A 26,434-nucleotide genomic window follows, 5' to 3' on the forward strand; every position below is an offset into this window, starting at 1 on the left:
GAGAGGTTATCCTGGAGGTTATTCTTATGCATTAAGTAGATATCACCTTGTTGTTCAAGATGTAGTGGAGAGGCTGGAGGGAGCTGCCTGAAAATGTAGAGCTGTGTTCCAGTAGCCACGTTTCTTGATGATGATTGAACAATGATATAGCTTTCACAATGAGACTCTGTGAATGTGAAAACCTTGTGTCTGATGCTCCTTTTAGCTACTATATCAGCAGAAGAGTAGAACATATGGAATAAAAATAAATAATAGGGGGAAAAAATGTTAAAATAAATTTAGTTTGAAATGCTAGTGGTAAATGAAAGCGAGGGGTAAGGGGTATGGTATGTATTATCTTTTTTTCTCTATTATCGTTTTATTTCTTTTTCTGTTGTCTTTTTATTTCTTTTTCTAAATCGATGTAAATGTTCCAAGAAATGATGAATATGCAACTATGTGATGATATTAAGAATTACTGATTGTGTATGTAGAATGGAATATCTTAATGTTTTGTTTGTTAATTTTTTTTAATTAATAAAAAAAAGTTTAAAAAAAAAAAAAAACACCTAGAAGTTCACAAGGGTTCCAGGCACTAGAGTAACTTTCCAGAAACCTACAACCTCCAGATGGGTCCCTGGTCTAGATAAGTCCTGAAACCTAGACCAGCCTCTCCAGAACATCAGATAGTTCCATCTTCCTACCCCATATTAGTGACAGACCCTTCCAATAGCAAAAAGTTAGAACTGCCATAGCCCAAACACCCCTAAAGAGAGGGATGGATAGATCAAAGGTGGTGGTTGAGTTATACTGAGAAAACAGGGTTTAACAAATGAACATGAATGCTGAATCATTAAATTGATATCTCTTTTAGTCTCCAGTAATTTAGAGTAGCTAGAAGTAAAAGCTTAAAATTGTGGAATTTTAATGTCAAAGTCTGAAATATGTTCTACAAGTAATTATGGTGCTGTGCTTTGAAATTTATAGCTTTTTTGAATATATGTTATTTTTCACAAAAAAGCAGGAAAAAAAACCTAATTTGATGATAAAAAATATTTAATCCCTATATTCTGGAGCAGCTAAAAGGAAAAATAGGAGAGGATCATATGGTAGCCCATGGCAAACTCTGGGATCTGTCCCGTAACCACTTGTTGAAGTGTGCTTTGAAAACTATTGCTTTTTTATTTTTTTGCTTTGTATATATGTTACACTATACAATAAAAAAGTTAAAAATAAAAAAAGGAGGAGTTACAACAGAAGATAAGATTTAACATACTGTTAAATCACTATAATGATATCCCTTTTAGCTTTCAGTGTTTGGAGCAGCTAGAAGGAAAAATCTGAAAATGTGGAACAGTAACCCATACCAAACTTTGAAATCTGTAACTACCTGTTAAAATGTACTTTGAAATTTATTGAGGTTTTATATACATATACATAACATATATGTGTTATAGTTCAGAATTTTTTTAAAATGTTTAAAAAAGAAAAAACCAGTCAAAAATTGGATAAAGAACTTGAAAAGACATTTCTTCAAAGAAGATATGCAAGTGGACGATAAATACATAAAAAGATGCTCAACATCATTAGCAACTAGGATCTGCAAATCAAAGACAGAATGAGATACCACTTCTTACCCACAAGAATGGCGATTACTAAAAAGAAAGAAAGAAGTGCTGGCTAGGATGCAGAAAAATTGGAGCTCTACTGAATTGTTGGTGGGAACATAAAATGGTGCAGTGGAAAGCAATAATGTGGGTCCTCAAGAAGTTAAATATAGAATGATCATTTGATTCAGCAATTTTCACTTCTAGGCATACACCCAAAGATAGTGAAAAGTTATTTAGTAGTGTTTACAGCAACATTATTCACAATAGCAAAAATAGCATGTGGAAACAACGCAAGAGCCTATCAAAAGAGGAACAGATAAACAAAAGTGGTACATACATACAACGGAATATTACTTGGCCATAAGAAAGAATGAAGTTATGAGTCACGCTGCAAAATGGAAGCCTTCACTGAACCTTGAAAACATGTTCAGTGAAATAAGCAAGGCACAAAAAGACAAAAACTTGTAATGATATCACATGTAAGAGATGAATAGAAACAGCAAATTTGCAGAAATTAGAGATTACCCAGGAAGATAGGGATGGAGGAAAGGGGGTATGTTAGCTAATAAAATAAACATATATACATATTTTTTTAATCTTCAAAAAAATAAAAAATAAATAAAGGATGTCACTGCATGATTGTTTGTTCTTAAAGATGTTGTGATAACATTTTTCTGTTTCTAGAATCAAGCACAGCTAAGCAAGGAAGCATAGGCTTAACTGAAAGGAGTATCCTGGCCACGACTTTATGTATGTGCACCATCAGCACTGCCAGAATACTTGGAGGCACAGCAGGTTTGAGCACATATCTAGGGACTAATCACTTACTAAAACTTGCGGTATTAAACAAACCAGGACTAGCTAAAACTGAGGGGGTAGGATGCTTCCGCGTTATAATCACTGAAAGAGAAGTATTTTAAAACAACAGGAACATCTTTTTAAATTCTCAGTTCTTAGAACACCTACTTTCCATTAGAATAATTACATTTCTGTTTGTCCCGGTTACTGGACTAGTTCTGGCCTCAGTAGGAAAGCCGTAACCGGGACAAACAGAAATGCAACTACTTATTCTAACGGAAAGTAGCTGTTCTAAACAGTGATTATCACGTGTACAGTCCTAGAGCCAGATTCACAAATCATGGAATTCAGTATGATTTTCCCAAAAGAGAATTCCTGCCAACAAACCAGCAGGAGGCACAGCTCCACTTACTTGGAGAGAGGTTTCTACATGTTGTATTTGTGATGTTTTATGGCCTTTTCTCTCCGCTATCAGTCCTCAGTAATTAATCCTGAACATCACAGATTCATTTTACTATATCACCACGTAATGCATTTTCATATTTCTTTGTCAGCTATATTATTCTTAAAATCACCACTCAAGCACAACTCTCCTGTCAGGAGGTGACTTCTGTGTGTAAAATAGAGTATCTCCATTCAACAGCCGATCAAAAGTCCCCCCACCCTTGAGTCGCGCCCCCGCCAGGGTCACATCTATTCTCACATTCCTGTTTAGCTCATTTCCCTTATTTGAAGCTGTGGGCATGACTCTGAGCAGTGCAATCGTTACCTCTTCCACCCGCAAATAGCATCCATTAAGAGAAAATCCATTCCAAACTCATCTCAGGAGAGTGAGGAAGACCGGGTAAACTCCCAGAGGTCTAGAGGTTGACTTTCATTTGGAAAAGGACCCAGAAGTTCACCCGCTTATCCAGTCCTTATCCAAACCTGAGAGTGGCCTAGGGATGTGCTGACAGGGAGGAATTAAGGTTCCACCAGGCACCAGTGAAAACCAGTTTTGTAGTCCATGCCGCACATTGCTTCGGAGAAGGGGGCGTGCGGGGCGTAAGAGAAGATGAGGGCGGACTGGGTCAGGAAACCCTCACTCCTAGCCGTTCAGGAGCCCCAGAGAATTATTCATACTGTGTTTCAAACTGGGAGGTCCTGGTGTACCTAAGGAGAAAAGAACTTTCCTGACAAATGCAGAGCTCATGTATTAAGTAACGTGACTTTGAAACCACTTTCCTAAAAATAATTTATTAGCCTACTCAAATCAAAATAGCTTTAAAAAGTAGTGAGTTGCTGCTATATCCTGGGATCTAAACACTGTTATTTAGAAATAAAATGAAATTGGGAAAAAGGTACTTAAGCCACGAGGGCGCAGTGTTGAAATAACTCATCAGCTTGACCACTCAGTGAGAAGCAAAGAGTTCTTTCATTTTGTCTATCAATATAGCTCTTATCTTGACTTGAGCTTGAGTAAAAATAAAAGTACTCAGATCACTGTTTAATTGAACCAGGACAATACAGAGAGTTGAGAAATTAAGACTAACAATAAAGTATAGAAATAGCAACTTCCTTTAAGGCAACTTCTATCTTTTTCTCCTCAGAGTTTCATTTAAAATGTGAGTAGAGAAGACCATTATTTTATTTTTAAGCACATCCACGGGGGGGGGGAAATTGTATCTCAGATCATTGTCAACAGCACTCACCAATGCTGGGAAATTCTTTCTCACATATGACCCAAGGAAAAAAAATTAAAGGATGCTGTAGCTCATCCCTCATGGTGACTGACGTGCCATCACTGAGTCTTAATCCCATTCACTGGCCTTTCCACGGAGTCCAGAATGGGGTGAGGGCACTAAAGATAAGCTAAGACCTTCCAGATGTGTCCTTGCACTTTCTGCAAACCATTCTCCTCTGGAAGGAAAAAAAAGGCTCTATTTCACCAGGGACATTATCTTCTCAAATCTCTCAAAATCTGGATAATAAAATTCTCTCATGGCCAACACTGGACATTTTATTAATTAATGGCATGCTAAGGGGACCAAAAAGAGAAGTTTGGTTATAAGAATAAAAAAAAATTAAAAAAATACATTTTTATATTTGTGCTTTTCTAAGACTTCAGTTCACTAAACATATCCATGAACATTCAGTCAAAAAAGGAAAAATTCCACGCTTTCCTTGAATATAAAGTCCCAAATAATATAACCTGTTATATAATTGTCTACAAGAAGGTGGTTAGATAAAAAAGAAAGGTGTTACATATTACATCTCCAGGGTTTTTTCTGATATATGGAGAAGTTGGGGTCTATTTTGCAGAAGTAACACTTCCAAAGCATTAGACCTCATTCTGATAGAAAAACAGATATTTGGGGAGAGATATTTTCTCCCGGAACTTCTAGGAAACAACTTTGGTTGGGTAATGGAAAATCAGCTTTTTTCTGAAACTCTCAAAATTCTTATCATCCTTTCTCCCCTAGAACACTGGAAGCCATCAGGAAGGGGAGAAGAGCCGAACAGAGTAGCATAGCGTTCACTGTAAAAGGAAATAAGACAACAATACATTCAGAAATAAGGGCAAGTTCAGTCCAGGAAGGGCCATGCCAACCACTCCTCACACATGATGGGATCATCCCCCATCGGCGGCAGCAGCAGCCTAATTACCATCCGCTCAACACCTGCTTCACCAGGTACTTTGCTTCGATTTGCCTCATGTTTTAAGATGAGACATGCCTTCTGGAGTCATGTGGTCTTTGATCACATGTTGGCTTCACAATTTATTAGTTTCAAGAACTTGAGCACATTTTTTGACTTCTCTGACTCCATTTCCCCATCTGTAAAGTTAAAACAAATATAATACCAATTTTGTACAATGCTTGGGAGAAAAAAATTACATAAAGCATATAAATGTTCATCATAGTGCCTGGAAGATAGAAAAATACAATAAATGGAGGTTATTATTGCATTTCTGTTAAACTCTAAAATAGCTCTAGAAGGTAATCATCAACATCTCCATTTTATTGGTAAGGATACAGTATTAATGAAGAGATGTAATCTGTCCAGTTTCACACCATTAGTTAGCATTCCAGGCAGTATCTGTGTTCAAATTAGTGCCCGTTTCCCTATGGTGCACCGTTTCTCTGCTCTTCTAGGACTCAGATTGAAAAATGTTGACAATATAAGACAAATAGTCAATCAATAATACTTGACTGAATAGCTAGCATTCTAGGAGTCTGAAAGACTGAAAAAAAATCTTCCCAGACTCAAAACTTAATGCTAGAAAATAATATTCTTTGACTATCTACAGTAAAATCCAAACATTCAATAACTCCTTAAAAGGCAGTGATCTTTAAAGTGTATGTATGATCCCTTAAAGCAGGAGCTCTTAACTTTTATTGAATCTTGAAACCTCCTGGGCAATCAGATCAAAGAAAAGGACCCTTTCCCCAGAAATAGGCACATAGACACACTCATAAAATATGTATACAATTTCAGCAGGTTCAGAAACATCGGAAAGCCCATGAAATCCAGGTTCGGAATCCCTCTTCTAAAGTCCCTGGAGATCTGGAATGACAGAAGTCATTTTATTCCATTTTATAAATCGATACTTTTTTTCTCCTCTAGCTATCATCTGCCTGCTTTGTTTTGTTTCTGTTTGATTTCCTTCTCTTCCTTTCCCGTTCTTTTTCCTATCTTTTACCTCTCTTATTGTTCCTTTCTCAATTCTACACCCCGTTCCTACTTTGGCCATCAGACAAAACCACTATCAGCGCACCCCCTCCTTTCCCTGCCCTTCCCTCTGCATCCTTCCTGACCAGCTGATTCCGGAGAGGAATCCGATAACTTATCAATATGCATAGGTTGCTCCATAGGAATATTGGCTAGTCTAGGAAACAGTCTTTCTTTGAAGGATAGCAGCTCAGAGCTTCTGACTCTATGGGGGAGTGTTTTCTTCTAATCCTCCAGTAAATGCAGCCACTTTCCATTAAATAGACACAGATTCATTGTATCCTGTTTTCAAGGAAACAGATTCACTAACAAGTTAACAATGCTGATATAGATATCTGCGTACTCATTTGTCCTTTCATATCTGTGGCTTTTTTTATGGTACTCATCAACTTAGTAGTTAAGCACTCAGAAAAAGATACATTGGAAACAGAAAAGTCCTTCTTTGAGCAACCCAGCCCTTGCATTAAAATGGGTTTCTTGTTTCCCTTCAATGTGTGAAGGAATTCCATTTATATCCATTTTTTTTCTTCTTAACTAAATCTTTTAAAAACATATAATGCAGTTCTTGGGAATTCATGGCCAATTTTTATAATCTTATATTTAGTTTTTTTATGTGCATTCTGCCCAAAACCATGCCTAATATGAAATTCTGGTTAAGTAATTTCAAGAATGAAAACCTCAGGTTGAAGTAAAATGTAAAACTCCAGACTGAACTATTTAAATGCAATCTTATTCAGGGAATTTGTCTTATAGTTTGCCTTTTGATGTATTTAACACCTCTATAATATTCCATCATCAAAATGTTTGAAAAGTCAATATTTGCATTCCTAAGCAAATAAAAATTGTTGGGTCTATATCCGGGAATGTTCTCTAACCATGCTTTTCAAGAGAATCGTCCTTTGTATTTTCCACATGGAAGTTTCTGCTAAAACCAACTAAGATGTGATGGCCGTGTTTTTAATAAGTCAGATTTACCACCATAGATGTGCCACAGATTATAAACAGGTTATTTTGTAAATTGCTGGGCATGCAAAATTCAAGAAGAGGGACATATTTAGTTCAGAGTTTTCAGAATAGTTCATAGCAACTTCTCCTTGCTGTATGCATTTCTGCTTATTATAATGATCATTTAAGTGTTTGTTATTCTAAAATCACTCACTGGATGAAAACCATATATATTTTTTAATTTGCAAAGAAGAAAACTGTATAAAATGATTAACATTGGCAAATGTTTCTAATCATTTCCTTAAAAAACTAAATCACTAAGCAATCTTTTTATTTACCACATTTTGCTTAGTACATAAATCAAAGGACAATAACAAGCCTAATGTCAAAGAAACTTTTTGCCACTCCATACATTTGAGCAAGCTTAGCCGATAAACAGTTTAGATGAAGTTATGGTTTGAAATATATTCCCCAAGCGGACTGTGGTTCATAAATTGCTATCAGGCTGCCTCTGTCATTATTGATCTGAGACATGCTCTAGATACCCACAGCAATTATTAAGTCTAGCATGACGTGACCTCGTTTCTAGGAGAACAATTTCGTAATACAAAGACAACCAACCATCCATCCTATGAGAAAACCGCAATTCGCTTGTCCTCATCTCTGTAAAATGCTACATTCCATTTGAAATTTTGCCCATAGATTAAAAGAAGAGAAAACATAATCCCTTTTCAAGGACTAAACAGATTTCCAACCGTTTTGAGATTGGGATTAAATTAGTCATTTTACAATAACAGCCCTGGGAGAGCACAGAAGAATAAAAGAATAAAAAAGAAAGATTATTAATCGAAATTTGCTTCTCAGAAATACCATTAACCGAAATTTGTGGTGATTATCTGGTCATTTATTACACCTGTGCTCATACGGCCTCTTTACAGACATGTTCTTGATAAACAGAAATTCACATTGCATCATTTGTGTGTTTTATTCTTTTCCCTGCCTGTGAAAACCACTTGCCACTGCCCCTCAGTGAAGGTTAAGAGTATGGAACAGTTTATGCTCCACCCTACACCCTGCCCTTTGCCTTGTGGATGTGGGAAATGTCAGAAAAAGATCAGAGCAGGGATCCGCTACTTTTTATTCAGATCCTCTGGTCTTAACCTTCAGGAAATACTTAAAGATTAGTTATGTCTTGATCTCTCTGCTTGAAATTTGTCACCAGTAACTGGAAGCTACAAACGCAGAGATCCAAAACGTTTTAGAAGTGACCTTGAAGAGCGTAGTCAGTCACCAGAGAGGTGATAAATGTATGAATTGTGTCAGTCTTTCCTTTAAAAGTCCTGGTAAGTTAGACAGGCAGAGGTGGAGGTTTCCTGCGTCCCTGTGGCCATCGTGGTTGCATGGAAGTCACACAAATAAAAACGCGACCACCTCACTGTCCCACAAAGAAACCTGAGAGATCCAAAGAGAAATATTTTGGCTTTCTTATTTAAAAAATGAAAGGGAAAAAAACCTATTTTCCCTGGAAGGTAGTGATTTGAAGCACTTTGGGTAATTCATTCAAGGAAGTACCATGAGAGCTACTGTCTGTACATTTTCAATATGCTTCCCTAATGCTTCCATAGTAACCTTTGCTAATTTCGGCCAATCATCTGCTAAGCTATCTGGATGAGAAAATAGGTCTGGCCAAGCATGCTTAAATTTACCTCTGCTATGACCTTTGGCTGGAATCGCTTAGGAATCAGAATGCCTAAGAAGAGTAAAGCTCATTTTTCTCATTCATCATTTGCAGCATCACAGGGCACTGAGTTGTGGAAACTTTGCAGATCTGGTGAGCCAAAGCCCCTCCAGGTAATTGTCAGTTGCTTCACTCAGCCACCTCTTTCACCCCCAAATAATAATAAACCCAGCTTGCTTTCGAATAATTTTTAATGTGAAACACCAGAACCTTTTTGAAGTTCATGATTTCTCATTAAAACAGATCCTCTAATTGCAGAATATCTTTCTCTAGGCTAAAAACCAGAAAACTCTTCTTTCCTGAGGACCTTGGGAAACTTCCACAGAGTTGGTTTACTCCTCTAAAAAGGAACTAAAAATGCACAAGGCATTTTACTCGGATACAACACTTCTGACACAGAATTATTAACCTCTGCGCAAAGGGCCTCCATCTATTTTTTCTCTTGACCTCCTATCCCACAATCCCCTGCTGTGGTTCTGGCTTCACTTCAAAGACCTGCAGACCCAGGAGAGGCTGCACTTATTCCTCCCCCACCTTTTCCCGTGTGCATTCTCTCTCTCTCTCTCTCTCTCTCTCTCTCTCTCTCTCTCTCTCTCTTGTTTCTTTTCTTTTCTTTTCTTTTTCCACTTTCTTCTTGCAACTCTTTTGCCGTTGGCAGAAAAAATGTCTAATCTTTATCTTCCCACAACTTTCCAGTTTGCCTGACCATGAGCTTAGTTATTTTATTTTCTTTTTCCATGAAAAAGTCCAAAGACCTCCTGTTTTAATTTAAAATGGCAAAGTTAATTCCAGGCTAGGAATTATCTCACAACTTGGGGTGACTATAGTTTAGAGCAAATAAAGAAGAGATAACCTCAAATTGCTAGACAAATCTGATCATTATTTCATACCCAAAGCGCTGCTTCTTTGGATCACAGAATATAAGAGCCGGGAAGAGTTTCTACGGCCTGTCCCACCTCCTCTTCTGAAGTTAAGAAAACAGAGGTCCAGAGAGGCAGCATAATCTGTCCAAAGTCCCGGGGCTGTTTGTGACCGAGAGAGCAACATGGCTCAGCCAGCACTTTCCGCTCTGACACCAGGACTTCCCTGGGGCATAAATTTTTCTCCTGGGTGATGCCACCAGCGGGACGCTGCCTCATCATCCTCCTTTTACTGGGAGGATATGAACTAGGAGGTTTCTGCATTCCCACATCCACTCAGACGCCCGGCACTTTGAATTATACTCTTCGACTGCTTTGACGTCACATTTCTCTCTGTTCCTTTTCTCCTCCTTGTTGAGAAAAGAGAAACGTAATCAAACAATTCAAACAAGTGAACGTATAACTTTAGCACCATGGAATTCCAGAGCTGATAAGAAACTTGAGTTCTTGCAGTCTGAGTTCTTTGCTTTACCATATACAAAAGTGGCCTCGGGTTAGTCAAGCTAATTAGTGAGGAGGCTGGGGCAGGTGGACACCCTGCTGCATCTGCCCTGTTCACCGCTAATGGAGAAGTGAGGTATCACTCTGTATTAATAGTAATGCCTCTACTTTACTGTGTGCATGTGACTCTCACCTAATTACTTCTTTATTTCAAGGATCTATGATCTATAATAATCAGGATGTCTCATAAATTCACCTTCAATCACTTAATTGCTCTCCAAATCTTTTATAATTACAACTCCTTATGCTGCTCCTAAAATGGGTTCACCTATCAAATATCAAATTTATCACTCTTCTGGGCAATGGCTTAAACACGTAAACTCTCTCTTCTGTGCTGTATTTTAAGGAAAATGTCCAAATTTGTTTTTTCCTGCATTAACCTTAAGGCAATGTTGATTCAGTTTTATTTTAAGAAATCTTTTGAAAAATGGTCCTTACTAAAGGTTTAAGAACTTGTAAGGAAAACAACTTGTCTCCTACTCGTATTTGTTTTCACCTTTGAGAACAAAGTCCCCCGAGTCTAAGTTTATAGTCAATCAAAAAAGGGCACATTACTTTCCCAATTTAATGGCAAAACAGGGACCTTTAACTTTTCTGAAGGCTTTGCTAGGGGGTCTACACAGAACAGACCTTCCCTGACGCTAGTAATCAGACCCACAGGACACGGGTTCATTGTTCCCGACATGTAAAACTATCTACAGTATCTCAGCTAATAACGCCACTGCAGGCATTTCACTTTTGAATAGCACAGTCTTGAAACCGGTACACATCTGTTGACCTGCCTGCCCACACTCCCTCCAAACATTAGCATAGAGCATTCAACAATACCAAAATTCTAATTCCAAAATAAGAACAACGATGCTGAAATGCAGACCCAACTTATGGTGTGCATGATCATTTGCTAAGGAGAGATGACAGTCAAACCAAAATATGTTTGGGCAAAAAGATATTTGTGAAATTCTACAGGCGGATTGATACGGTGGCATAATAGCAAATAGCTTCCAATAAAGTATTATTTAAGGACGCATCATCCTAAGATTGGTTGCAACTGGTTACACTAAAAATTTACAATAAAATGTTGAACATTTTCAGCATTTATTTAATACCTGGATTTTGAAAATTGTCATAACAGTGAAAGTTCTTGCTTGCAAGAAACAGAAACTTACTCTATCACAAGAAATCAAAAAGCAGGAAGGAGGTTGAATGGAAGTAGACGGAGGCTTGTAAAACGGGTGGAAAGCTGAAAGACCAGGCTGGGGAAATGGTCAATAACCCAGGGGCCCATCGGAGCTGAGCAGCCTGGGAGAGAGCAGCAGGCAGGCTGGGCTGTCTACTCCAACCCCACTGCAGTGCTGCCACCGTGAATGTCCACCCCAACCATCCCTACTGCCTTAAGACTCAGCGCTTCAGAAGACAGTGACCAGTCACCCAAATCTAAATCTCATGGCCACCTAGGAGTAGAAAGGAAGATAGAGGGTCTGACCCTTGTGGCCAGTTAGCGAGCTGATATTCCTCCCAGAATCCCACGCAGGGAGACTTCACCAGTAAAGGACCAGGATCTGTAAGACATGAAGGGAGGGTAGATATTGGACTATCTCTCTCTCTCTCTCTCTCTCTCTCTCTCTCTCTCTCTCTCTCTCACACACACACACACACACACACACACACACACACAGACGGCAAAGTTACACTACAAGTGTGCTGGTTTCATTTCCTTTTAAAAAGCCATAGAATTTAGGCAATAATTTGTTTTTTCGGGCAAATTCCACCTTGAGTCTTTGAAATGAAATGCCTCGGATGGCAAACCAAATAGATGTGCCCCTGTACCCACGTCTTCGCTGCAACAAGTAAACTTATAAAAAGTTTCTTGGGGGTTGCTCATCTCCAGTCACAAAGAGGGACGTGTCTGCAAGAGAGAGTAAACTGATCTATCCCGAGATCTTTGACTCATGTTCCAGAAGATAACAGTCAGCCATTTCTCAACTAAAAATAGTATTTTCAAGTTGTGTTCCAATATTTGGTGAGCTTAATTCAGGCTTTTTCATTTTTTATTTTTGCCTGATTCTTATCAGTTTATACTTTGATTGCCTGTGCACAAACTCTGCAATACAAAAGCATTATTTGCACATAAATAGCTCACTAAAAGATGGCAAAAATGCAATACAGCATGGAACTTTACTCTTTGTGATTCTTTTACCATTTCAATAAAATAAAGATCAATTTTTTAAAAGGTCAAAATAATACTTTACAGGATATTTGCTTATTAAAGTCCAAATATTGCCTTACATTTTTTAAAAAGTGTTCACATTTAGAATTTTGTCAGAAATTTTGCACATTTCCATCTTATCCTAACTCTTCAAAAAGTGGTCTTCACTGGGGAATAAGGCAATGAGAAAATCTATCTTGATGTACTCCTTTAAGGTTCTAACTCTCCTAATTACTGTTTCCCATAAAAGGCAAAAATAATAGATGCTAACAATAAAAGCTCTTAATAAATACTTATTAAGTAAATGAACAATACCTTACATTTCTATAGCCCTAACATGGCAGGCGTTATTCTAAATGCTTTATCTATTTATCACATTTAATCCTCACAATAGCCCAGAAGGAAAAGCAAAGGGAACAGACAGTTAAGTAACTTGTCCACAGTTGCATAGCTAATCCAAGAGGTTTGGCTTCAGCATTTATGCTCTTAATAATTAAGATAGAATTCCTCTCTGGATACAGATTTTTCAAATTGAAGTTCTCTCATTATTGTAATTTAAAGAAAAAGCATGCACTCAGCTGGAATCACTGAACTAATCTTCCACTTACACAGAAATTTGAATCAAAAGTAGTACGATTTCATCCTCTCTTATTATAGCCCACAATCGGAACAGAAGATCCTTCCCAAAAAAGTACATACCTTTAGAAAACCATTCCCAAAGTAACTGTACATTCCTTACCCCATAAGAACGTTTGTTTTTTCCAGTATTAGGCTTGTCCAGATATAACCTGTGAGGGTTTTTCTGAGGGTGCAGAAGTTGCTTCATACAACACAGAGTTACAACTACACAGATAGATAAGCAAATTCAAAACACCAACAGCTGGCTGATAAATGCAAGCTGAATCAGTAAATATCATTAAATGGTATTTCTTTCAATCTCCAATATTTTAAAGCAGCTGGAAGTAAAAACCTAAAATTGTGAAATTGTAACCCATGTCGAAATACGTTCTACAACTATTTGTGGTGCTGTGCTTTGAAGTTTATTGCTTTTTTGGATATAAGATTATTTTTCTCACAAAAAAAAAGAAAACAAAAAGTCAATTATAATAACTTTTAAATATTTATTCCTTCTAGACTCATATTCTGGAGCAGCTAGAGGGAAAAATCAGAGAAGCTCATATGGTAACCCACGACGACCTCCGGGGTTTGTCCTGGAACTACTCGTGGAAGAGTGCTTTGAAAACTGCTGCTTTTGTCTTTCTTTGCTTTGTATATATGTTATATTATACAAATTTAAAAAGTTAGAAAAAAGTGGACTGAATGGTATTGAAGAGGACAGCAATTACCAAAAAGGTTTCGGGAAACACCAGAGTTATTGGACCCTGTTACAAACTCTAACTTCCACCATCAATTATTGTGTTCATTTGTGTCATTGTGGCTACACTTAGAGCAACTGGAACAAAAATGATGTTTACATTTTCCTAGTGTTTCATTTTCAATTAAACATCTCGGCTGCTATTTACGTAGTTGAATGGCATGGCATTTATACCGTGCAATTTGGTGTTATTTCTTTCCAAATATTTCTCCAACGAGAGACCCAAGTTCAAATCAGTTGTGAAAACGTCACTAAAAGTAAAATAAACTCTAATTTAAACTGAGTCACACATTACTGTTAAACCAAAGCCGAAATCCTATAAAATTAGACATGGAAGTCCAAAGGCATTAAGCGAGATGAATGTGCCCCAGAGAGTGCCTCGCGCGTGCGGCCCGCGCGTGGGGACCTGCGTGGAGTCATAGGCGGGGACGCGGGCCCGGGAGCAGCAGCTCTGTCCTCGCACCTCTGAAGCCCGCGACCCCACGCCGGGTGAGGTCACAAGCTGGACTGTCTCCCACGCCCCTCTCGTGGCTGCCGTGGCCCACCCAGTGCCTCAGTCGAGACCCCTTCACCACAGCTGGAAATCTCCATTCTGTCTGAATCTCCCAGAGCGAGCACAGCGACGATGAAATTCAGGCTGGAAATAAAAATGTGAGCGGGTCTGCGAAGCTTTCCTTCGCTCTACTCCCTCAGAACATTTTCTTCCTGTGTGCTACTTTTGAAGGATAAGCAAGCAATAAATGTTTTAGACTTATTTTTAACATGTATATGTTGATTTCTTCCAATTTTCTAGTTTTGACATAGATGTTGGAATTTAGGAGAAATAGATTTTTGAGTAGGTGCTTGCCATACATATAAACATACACAGAGTACAAGCCAACTATATAATGTGATCTGAGACACCTCAATCATGCCATTATACAAAAATAAAAAAAAAAGAGTCAAAAATCCATCCGCTTGGCAGATGCCAGAGATTAGGGCGTGGTTACCATTCTCTTTTAAGCCTCTGAGAGCTCTGAGGGATAAAAGATTAAGCTTGTTTCCGTCACTTATGACGTAATGTGGATCTGTTTGTCAGATTACTTTTCTCTGAGAATGCTGAATGCAATAAAAGAATAAGAATTTCACACGGAAAAGGAGAGAGCGCTCATTTGGGAGCAGAGGTGAGATGATGCCAAAGAAAGTCAACAAGTTACCAATTTTACCCATTTGCCACATCTGCCTTGGTTTGGGAAATAAGATACCCTTCCCTTCGCGGCTTAGTGAGTAAACCCAGAGCCATCAGCAGTTAAGCATGGAGCATGCATTACACAGATGAACTCTGCTTACAGCAACAGAGGGTGACGGGAGGAAGGATGGACAAGGAAGCCCGACCCTCAGCTCAAGAACTAAAAATTCGCAAAAAAATTATAAACCAATTTGGCTGGCCAGAGAGAACCTATATGGAAACTGCCAGTTTTCTGATTCCTCATTTAGTCCAACCTGAACAAAAGTCTATACAAAAAGGGCATTATTCAGGATTTTTAAATTAAATCACTACTCAAGACCTCACAGACGCTTGTTAAATCACAAGGTCCAAATGAGGATCCAATAGAGTACGGGTAACCCCTGACCTGGACCCTTCGCTGCGTTTATATTGTGATGATGATGGTGATTGGCTGGTTGATGATGATGGTGATTGGTTGGTGGATGATGGTGATGGTGATTGGTTGGTTGATGATGACAGTGACTGGTTGGTTGATGATGGTGATGGTGATGGTGATTGGTTGGTTGATGATGATGGTGATTGGTTGGTTGATGATGGTGATGGTGATTGGTTGGTTGATGATGGTGGTGATTGGTTGGTTGATGATGATGGTGATTGGTTGGTTGCTGGAAGACGCTCCTGTTTGGGATAAGTTTGCCGCATCTGAGCAGGAGTGCAGGGAGAGAAGTACAGGCGGAGTGCCAACTTAGGTTTTTGGGAGCCCGGAACCAAAAAACAAAATGATCATCATCCACATTAAAGTAAACACAATTTTAATGTTTTTCTCTTGTTTCCATATCGACCAAAAGAATATAGCATGTCCAGTGCCTACCTCGGAGTGGTATTATGAATTTCAACCCCGTCGGTGCCTCAGGGGAACTTTGAAGATGAAAAGGATTAATTAGTATCAAGCCAAGTGGCAGCCAAGATATCCATAACAATTGGAGCAAAACAGGAAGGAGGCACCACTGAGAAACTTGGAAGCGATACAGCGATGTATTTGTTTCTGTGCAAACCTTTTAATAAGGAAAGCCTCTGAACTCCCCTTCAGATGAAAAGAAGCTCAACTGTGTCTTTAATTAGATCATGCTATTGGAGCACAATATAGTGATAAAGAAGATTTAATAAAGCATTTTGTCTTTTTATTACTTTGATTTGATGCAATATATCTGCTCACCCAAGCAAGATGTTTAACTTCAAAAGAAGATCTGTCCACCCTCCCTTCTGCCCAATAAATAACTCCAAGAGAAAAGAAAAATACATTTGGAGCATCCCATGCTGCTGAGTGATGAGAAGATTCATCATTTTTTTCTACTGTGGATACTGCTCTTTAATCCTTTACCTTTCTCCTACAGTTGACAAAACCTGTGAGTTTAAATGTTGTTAGTTATTGATGAAAACACATGACGAAGTAATTTGGGGGGAAAATCTAATTATTCAACAACCATGCATGGTAAGACTCTCCTCTTTGACATGATCCTGGGTACGCCTGGCAGACTGGGAATTTTAGGAATAAACAAAACTAAGTCATAAAACTATGACTTAGAATTCTCTGGATCATAACAAACTAACTCTAAACATCTCCTTTATCCATAGATGTGTAATTAGGTTCAGTGCTTAGATTTAAGATTGTGGCCAGAATAGGCCTGGAAACATGTAAGTACAATGTTTAGGGGATCAGGGAATTGACTTTTGAAACTTGTTTGCCTTTTTTTTTTCCAGTTACTTTAACAATGATATCAGTATACATGTCAGATTAGCCAGACAATCATCTTGAGACTGTAAGAAAACTTCAGACAAACCCAACCAAATATATGAATAGGCATGGAATGAGTAGCCTGGGTAAAAAAGAGGACAAACCAGAGAGAAGAAATCAAAAGAATAAGAATATTATCAAGGCCATAAAGGAGAGTAAGCAACCCAGTTCATTAATTGTCTTAACTATACTAAGGCATAAAAGCTTTTTTTACTTTTTTGCCCTTACCAAAAAATGTGGTTATATTAATTAATTAGCAGACTCTCATGGAAGCTGACTTAGATCGTCAGGTAAGACAAAGTTTAAAGAAAAAAAAGAAATGCCAGATGAGCCTTAGTTCACAATTGTTGAATTTGTTAAATAACGTAACAGAATTTCTGAGTAATTTGTTGGAGCTATCTTTTGCGTGACACAAACACATTTTTTAAAAATAGTCATTCCTGGTTTTATATATGTTACTAGAATAAAATTTTAAAAAAGAATAGGAAAAAGAAAAAAAAAAGACAAACAAACAAACAGACAGACAAAAAAAAAAAATAGGACTGCATAGCACAAATAGTGACCCCTATTGTAAACCGGGGACTATAGTTAATAATACAGTTATAAAAATGTTCCTTTATGAATTGCAATAGATACACCACACCAATGCAAGGTATTAATAATGGGGTAATACATGCGAACTTTGTATGTTATGCATGATTTTTCTGTAAACCCACAACTCCTCTATTTAAAAAAAAAAAACCTTTAAAACAATTGTCATGGCCAGCATTTCTCTTCCACCAGAAACTGTTGGTGTCTGTATTTTTTCAACCTGAGTTCCTTACCGCCACCTTCTTACCTTTTGAGTCAGAGACACCTGAATCCAAAATTCACCTACTACATTAACAGGGGCAACATTTTCTTAACCCAACTGGACTTCAGTTTTTTTATCTGTAAAAATGGAAATAATAGTACCTGCTCCATGTGGTTATAGAAAGGATTAAGTGAAAAAATGTACAGAATGCTCTTGGAAAGGAGCAGGTGCATAGACACACTCGCTCGCACTTACGCATGCTTTTGCTCTAATCCTCAATTCCGCTCACGTCCTCTGAGTGTGGACCTTGGACCGGGATCTTAATATTTAGATGTATAGTCCTCTCCACTTTGTCTGCAGGGATGTAGATTCAAGATTACACCTAATAAGACTGCCTATGCCTAGGTGAAAATTTATGTCTTCATCCATTATTCATAAGTTCCCAAAATGCAAGTATTCATTTACTTAGGGAGTCTTGCCTGGATGTTTACCTGGATGTGCAAATATCTGGAAAATAGAGAACATCATGTTGAAGGATGTGGCTGGAATCATCCTCTTTCTTGCAACTGGAAGGGCCTGAGGTCCAGATCTTGGCGCACCCGCTAATGTCGGACAGGCCCTAGGAATCAAGCCCCAACTGCAAGCAGTAAGGGAGGCAAAGGGTGATGTCCAGCAATGCACCCACCCACTGTACGCCAGTCCACACACTGGCGAGAACAAGGCCAGACCTTAAAGCAAGTAAGACACTGAGATTTGAGAAAAGTTTCTAAAAGTCTTGAAATTGGGGTCATAACATAACAAAAACCAACTCAATCAAGCGGAAGCAAAAAAGGCTCTTTTTTTTTTTTAAGAAACTAAGGTAACAAATGGAACCAAAAGATCTTTCCGGAAGTGGAAAACCATGAAGAACCCAGGCAGTGCTCTCTTTGTCTCTGTCTCTCTGCCTAAACTATGCCTTTCTTTGAGGTGAACGACAGCTGCCCGTAAGCTCTCAGGTTAACAGCACTGAGCTACAGCCACTCACAGGGACTGGCTCTGCCTATCAGTTTCAAATTCACTGCAAGAGATTCGGGAGGCCTCTGCTAGGATTGGATGAGGCTAACATGTCTGCCAGAGGTCCACGCCTGAGCTGGAGATGGAGCTCTCCAGAAACGGAATCATCATGATGATAGTCATTAAAAATGTTTCACGTACAGAAAAGATCACAAATTCTAGAGCAGACTAGCAAACAAAACAAAAGCAATGTGGACTCTCCACATATGGGACATGTGGTAATGGAGCTATTTAAACATCTTTTACCTTAAGTGAAGGTGGGTCCTTAGAACTGAGTCTGAAATATGAAGACCAAACTATGCAAGATATGGAAAGGGTTTTAGGAATCTCCCTGGCAGGCCCATCCCTAACCTCATGGAGCCCAGAGCAAAAGCCCAAAGGCCCACATGCCATATGTCTAATTATTTAAAATTATCAATCAATCAATTAATAAAATATATTTTATCCTCCTGCCTCGATAGATATAACTTTCAAAAGAACTTCAAAAGCCAGTGTCTTAGCTTCCTGTGCCTGCCATAACAAACTGGGTGGCTTAAAACAACAGAAATTCATTGTGTCGTGGTTCTGGAGGATAGAAATCCAAAAGTAAGTTGTTGGTTGGGCGATGCTCCTTCTGAAACCTACAGGGAGGAATCCTTCCTTGCCTGTTCCAGCTTCTTGTGCTTGCCAGCAACCTTGGTGTTCCTCTGCTTCCAGCACTGCAATCTCTACCTCCATCTCCGCATGGTCTTCTTTCCTTCTTGTCTCCATCTTCAAGTGCTGCTCTCTTCTCTCCGTCCGTCTCCCCTCTCCTTCTTACAGAATACTATTCCTATGAAATTAAGGTCCCACCCTACTTCAACATGACCTCATTTTAACGTGCCTAATTCCATATGTAATGACCTTGTTCCAAATATTTCAAATATCTTTGGGGGGAACACAACTTAACCCATAACAACCAGGTTCAAATTTAGAATTCTCAGACTCCTGGGAATTCCACGTTGATCCCTAGTGGTACAAGGACCACCCCACCCTCTTCTCCTCCATCCCTGGCATTGGTATGGGCCTCACACATGCATGTGGACCCCCATTCCACAAAACCAAGCTCTGCCACGCCCCTCTGCACATGGGCCCAAGGGATGAGAAGCACAGATCCTGGAAATGGGCTCTAGGCTGTAAAGACAGAGAATTTCAAAGTTCTTGTAGGGGGAGAGAAGGCTGCCTTGTGCATTGTAAGATCTACCTACAAGATGAAGTGGGGAGAAGCAAAATCACTCCTGATTTAGGATCAGGGGCCATGCATTATGAAGAGCGGCAGAGCTGGAGGAGAAGAGGGAGAGGGGAACTTAATAAAGCATGAGGACCAGATACAGGACCTGTTTCTAAATATCTCATATAAGTAGCATCATACAATATTTTTCCTTATGTACCTCACTTATTTCATTCAGCATAATGTTTTCAAAGTTCATTCATGTTGCATCTCAGAACGTCAGTCCTTCTTACAGCTCAATAATAGGCAACATATTTTATCCAATCATGTGTTGTTGGACATTTGGGTCACTTTTTACCTTTTGGTAAAGTATATTTGTTGATGCTCAGAAAGTGGTACGTGGTGATAAAGAATATAAAAGCAAATATTTTCCCCTCTTTAGTAAAATATCCAAGAGATGAAACAAAAGTTATCCCTGACTTTAATACCAACACTAACTTTTTTTTTAAGATCATAATGAGTGGAAAAGATCCATATCCTTACGTCTCTAATTCATTAGTTACTACAACTTGAAGAAACAGCCCCTTTGAAAACACTGAAATTTTTCCATTCAACTAGGAGAAGAACAAGTTAATGTGCATATAAATCAAGGTATGAAGCAGTGTGATTAGAGCCAGAGAATTACATAGCTAGAGTTCTTTAAGGGCAAGAGCACATCTTTCTCATTTGGGCTCTAGCGTAGCGTGTGATACCCAAAAAGCACTTAAGAAACTTTGTTGAATAAATGAATGGCGTTGGTTTACTCTAGATAATTTTAGTTCAAGAAACATACTTTCCTCCACCCATAGGAATATTTTTGCAAAATTACCTCAACTTTTTACTTACCTTTAGCTGATTAAAAACAATCTAAGAATCTTGAAGTATATCAGACTTTAAAGTTTTTAAGACAAATGCTATGTTTAGTGCAGCGCAGTTCAAAACTAAATAGCACGTGGTATCAGAAAGCTGAAATGCATCGACAGTACATTGGCATGCACTGGACCAAAGGCTATAGTATAGAAGGGCAAAGGTTAAACAGTTGGAGGCCTTGATTTAATAGCAGACCTGAACTGTTATATAAATGTCACAAATGTCAGTGTTCGTCTTCAACTGGTATTACAGTAGGATTAGTGTCCTAAGCCTTGTTCCAATTTATGGAGAATCGGGGAGAATGATTCTCATCAACTGGGTCCAAAGCAGAAAAAGATTGATTTTCCTTTACCACTCACTCTGCTTTTATGAGTTTTCCAGACCCTCCTTTCTCGGCCTGCTTCATGGATGGAAACTGCCAGATCTGCTTGGAGGCCAAATGTGAGCAGTGAATCTGTAAGAGTTATGGCTCATTGAGAAACCATTGAAGAAAATTCGGCCAGTCTCAGTCACCTTCCATCTACCAGGGCTCCTGTGACTGTCAGAACCAGCAGTGGCTTCAACCCCGGATCAGGTGCAGGACCTGGAAGCCCAGTTCTTCCACTCGACGTGCCTACGATGGAAGCCACCAGGATGGGGGGCAGCTCACCCCGCACTTCCACCAGTTCTATTTGTCTTTGCTCAACTAGGAGAAAGGACATGATTCCAAGACTTTCCTAATCCTAAAACTTGTTTTTGTTATTAGTAGTAGTAAAAAGCATCCATCTGAGAAAGTTCTATGTGCCAAGTATAAGAGACACCGCATCTTATCTCACTTAAACAGAGCGAGGGAAGTATTATTATTGTTATCCCTATTTTGAATAACAAATGTAAGACTGCACGTCACAACTTGGCGAGGAAGTTGAACCCAAAGTTACAGGATTCCAAACATCTCCCTCCTAATGATTATAAAAGGCAAGGAAACCTCAAGACCACCAAGCTTTGTCACAAAATGTTGCTCCCTGTGGCTATGGGGTGACCACTCGAGGGGCTGTAGGGTTTGAGGGGACAGCCTACATTCGGACTCACAGATCAACGGGGCTGCACCACTCAAGAAGCCGAACAACCACCAAATGAGAACAATGCCTTTCCCTCAGATGCCCTTTTCCTCTTCAGAGTTTTGAACATGCCACAGCAGTGACTTTCAAATAGAAGGGGCAGCCTCTCCTACTACCACGAAGACCCACTGTTATCACTGAGACCTCCTGGAGCTCTCAGAGAGCAGTGGGGAAAAAACGGCAGACTGCATGAACAAAGAGTCTCAGCTCCTTCTCTACAGCAGCCCTTTCCATCTCCCAGGCCTTTGAAATTTACTGTAACTTTAGAAAGGAAATGAACTTCTGGTTGTGCAAGGAGTTGTAGGTGTGTGGGTCATATGGGAAGGCTGCATGGGGCCCCAGAGAGCCCACAGTAAAAATATTTGAGAAAATATCCACTGCAAGGTAAGGAATTAGACACAAATTAAGATCCCCAGAAAGAAAACAGTCAGGGCAGCCAGGCCATTTTCCACTAAGCTTTAAAAGAGGTGGGATGTCTACTATTCCTTTTCTCAGGCGAATTGGTTCAGACAGCCCAAACAATAATATAAATACCCCCTGCTGGACCACATTGACTATTAATGAGATAACCCCATTAAAATAAGATTGCTCTCACATTGCAAAAATATCCAAGTTTCGAATTTAAAATACATATATATATCTGAGTTTAATCATTAGTAATGAATCCTTCATATTCTGTGGCCATAAACTAAGCTGAATACCCTGCTATGTGTGAAACATTGTTAGACACCCTCATGTATTTTATTTTTTTCTTAACAACCCTGATAGAAAAGTGATAGCCTTATCCCCTTTTACATAAGAAAACAATTGTGTCTCAGGGAAACAAAACATCTTTCCCTGAAACCCATAGCTACGAAACTCTGAACCAAGGTTTTTTGACTCCTAAACTCTTATTCTTTTCATTTCACCACATTAGAACTCAGCAAAACAATATTCCATGCAGGCGGATGCAAAGCAGGGGATTTGGAAAAGGACACTGTTAAATACAGATTTTTATTCTGACAAAACCTCATCTAGGTAGGTTCAGGTTAATAACATTAGTACACATGAATAGATCTTTAAGTTGGATCTGTTCATGAAGTGAATATTTATCTTCATATTTTAAAAATCATTATTGAAGGAATTGGAATCTGGTATTGAGATCCCCCATCAGGGCATTCTGTAAGTCCAAATTTACTTGATAATTTTTAAATAATCCTCCGTTTTGCATGAGTAGACAAGTTATTATTCCCTGAGGACATTTCTGCCATTAAAATCACTTGTTTTTAATAGCTCACACACACACAAGTCCTGTGCATACACATGGGGATTGAGTTAGAGCAAAAAAGACAGCAAAACTCAAACATTTCTTGTTCCGTGTTTTTAAGATTGGAACCAATCCATACTTTTTTAAGTCTACCTTTTTTGAGAAATTAGTTTCCAAATTCAAACAAACTTGGAACCTCCTCTGCTGAGAATTTTACGCAAAGAAGCAAAATCAACCCTAGACATGATTGGGAAAACAATTTTTTTTAAAAAAAGCTTTTCTTCTGGAGATTATGGTAAATGTGGATATTAAAGGAGAGCCTACTATATGTTACTATCTCAATTGATTTTTAATAACAAATATAAAAACATTTTTGAGCTAGAGTTCAAATATGAGTTTTAAACAAACTTTTATCCTTTATCTATGCCAGAAAACATTATGCTTTTATCAATTTTTCTGCTTTGCCATCATATCAGACACCCACATCCCTCCTAAAAATGTTTGATCATGAAGATTAATCAATTGGCCTTAAGATGAGTTTATTCCATCTCACAGAGTAGCCACTTCACTGGAGAGAAGTAGTAAGTAAAGAATGGCAGAGCCTTGTCTGAGAGTAGTGGGGTGCAGGGGGAGGGGTGGCAGGGAGAAACAGAGTCCAGGAAAAAAATGTTCTTGGGCTACAAAAGGGGCTTTTCAGTTTGTAACAAAAATCCAATTCAACTTACAAATTAACCTTTTCTTAGTTCGCTAATAATCTGAAAATAATTTCTACATTAAGCTAGGAAGTAAAACCATTCAATCAAGGAATTAAAAATATCAACATGAACCAAGAACTTTCTGATGGTAAATGTATAAAAGCTCTTTTGTTAATTTCTTAAAGGAGTCCAGGAAATATTTTGATAGATTAATACCCAAATAAGCAGCAAGTTAAATTTTTCCAGCACAGTAATACAGTCTGTTTTATTGAGCACCAAACAGAAAGTTACAAATCCATCCTTTGGATAACAATCTCTACACTGTTAAATTTTAGCAGGTGGAATTCCAGCTTGCCAAAGACTCAGAATTAGGAAACTGCTCTTCCACTCATGTCCAGACTGCCAGCTCTTTATTTGGTGAACTGAAAAGATTGTCCTCAAGCATGTGGTCAGATTTTGAACAATCTTTTGTTTTCTATTACATTCGAAAGAGGTCTTCGTGCCGGTCAATTAACTCAGTCGTACATGATAAAGTGGATAAAGGAGAAATGATGGAACATCAGTGAATGCTGAGCTTCAGATTTCTGAAGACTGAATCTTGCTTCTGCATATTCAGCCAGTTTATCCTCAAGGCAATAATGAGAATTACTATTTACTTCAATCAAAGAGAGGAGGCCCCCTTATTGGGCAGAATAAAGTAAAATAAACCATATATGGAAATTACTTCACTATACTATTTTCATCTGCTAAGATGCCTTGAAATGTTGTAATTTAACTATTATATGCAATTTTATAGTGGTTTTTTTTCCATCCTGGATACAAAAAGAGTTGTAAGTGTTATATTCACTCAGTGAGCCATGGAAGGATGGGGCTGTAAAACATTTAATGCACGGTGGTTATCCACAACTGAATAATGACTTGCATGTCACACAAAGCATGATAGCTATCTGTATTGCTGAAGTTATAGCTGAGGAATTATTGGTCTCCCTTATCTGAAAGACCAAATGGAGTGTGAGATCAAAGGAGGCAATAATTGTGCAGGAAACAACATCGTAAGGAAAAAAAAATCCTCTGAGAATGAAAAATTGATTTATAAAGTTCAAGATTAGTTAGTACTAAGTATCATTTTAAGTTACCCAAGGTGGATCAAACAGTCTTAGCAATATTTCTAAGAGATCATTGTAGAAGAAACACAAACATTTTAAAAATTACCAAATTGCCAAATCCCTTTGGAGGACTAAACAAAACAACGTGAAATTTTTGTCAGCCATTTATAAAGCAGGGCGAAAGCCCATATAGTGAGTATAGCGTGATCATATCGATGTGTTTCACTGAGAAGAGAAGATGATTCTTGAATTATGGTCCAGAAGCCCCGCGGACCAAATCTGATCTATATAAGCAAAGAAGATAGTAAAGGCTTCCGGTTCCTTGCCAATTGATGACATCCGATATTTTCCACATTGGCAGCTTCTGGGTGAATCAAGTATGGACACAAGAGGCACTTGGAATAGACTGACAGACGGTTCAAATCAACAGCTAATCATTGAATAAGATACTCCTCCTTTCCGAAGCACACCAACAAAGAAAACTTTTGGAATTCGTTAACAACTGATTGCAAGACATAATTCATGGCTGTCCTTAAAGAATTTGCAAAGACAGAAAATGCCTGAATGCTTTTCCAATCTTACATGTGTTTCCCTAGCAAGAGGGCTTAACTCAAAAAATTCTCCAATCAAAACACAAAAAGTGAAAAATTAGGGTACAAACTTCTATACAATATTAACTATCTAGAAATAAAAAATATGTGCTTGCCCCCTGCTCCAATTAAGATGGCAGAATGAGGCACTCCAAGGCTCTGTACCCCTGCAAAAGCTTTGAACAACCCATAAGAACTGGCAGAAACATCTTTCTCAAAGCTTCAGAAAACAGTTAAAGGACTGCAGTAACAGGAAACATGCTAAATCAATAAAAAAGTGACCTAAAAATGGCACAATATAACGATGCCCTAGCTAACCCTTTCCCCACCCCTCACCGACTTGGCACAGAACCAACCTGTGCTCCCAGTGCATACTACTGGCCCCAGTTCTGGAGGGAGCATATACTTGGATCAGGTATGTCTAGCCCAATCTGTCTGGTGGTGGCCTGAGGGCCACACTGACCCGGAGTTTGCCTTGCATATACAAGGCAGGTTATGGAACTCTCCTACAGAATGCTATGGGAGAGCAATCCAGTCATGCTGCCTAGGGCAAGAGATTGTTGACTATAGGACAACATAGAGTGGAGTGCCCTGGACCATGGGAAAATTGTCTCCTGGGGAAGAAGGGACATTTTAATCCATGTAGGTAGGGGAATTCCTAGGGCCACATGCACATGCCCAGGGTAAGTGCAGAAAGGATTAGGATTAGCCCCTATACTTTGACTTGGAGCTATTCCCTAAACTCTGTATAGATACGCGCTGAAGAATTGCACTCACACAGGTCAACCTGCAAAGACTTTTAATCCTTTTTGTTGATGTTGTTAGCTCCTGGCATTTAAGGAAAGCTCTGTCATAACACTAGCTGGATACAAGCTTAAGGAACATGCCTCAGGGTCTAAATTCCAATGATAACATGGCAAAACATCAGGTTTCAAGAAAAGATTACAAAATATAAAAGAAACAGGAAGTGA

The 26,434-nt window shown here is 38.7% G+C and overlaps 1 long non-coding RNA gene across 7 annotated transcripts in view; it reads right to left on the reverse strand.

Annotated features, from left to right (window-relative positions):
* LOC143669690 (uncharacterized) overlaps positions 1 to 26,434 on the reverse strand; it is a 72,951-nt gene that overhangs the window by 14,860 nt on the left and 31,657 nt on the right. Inside the window, exon 2 of one of the 7 annotated variants that reach the window (XR_013168983.1) lies at positions 47 to 5,203. The exons of 5 other annotated variants lie outside the window; for them this stretch is intronic. This is a non-coding gene — a long non-coding RNA (uncharacterized LOC143669690). The remainder of the gene's footprint in view (positions 1 to 46; positions 5,204 to 26,434) is intronic. One more of the 7 variants, XR_013168984.1, reaches the window with a different exon arrangement.

Source organism: Tamandua tetradactyla, chromosome 26 (assembly GCF_023851605.1).
Source record: "Tamandua tetradactyla isolate mTamTet1 chromosome 26, mTamTet1.pri, whole genome shotgun sequence".
Classification (NCBI taxonomy): domain Eukaryota; kingdom Metazoa; phylum Chordata; class Mammalia; order Pilosa; family Myrmecophagidae; genus Tamandua; species Tamandua tetradactyla.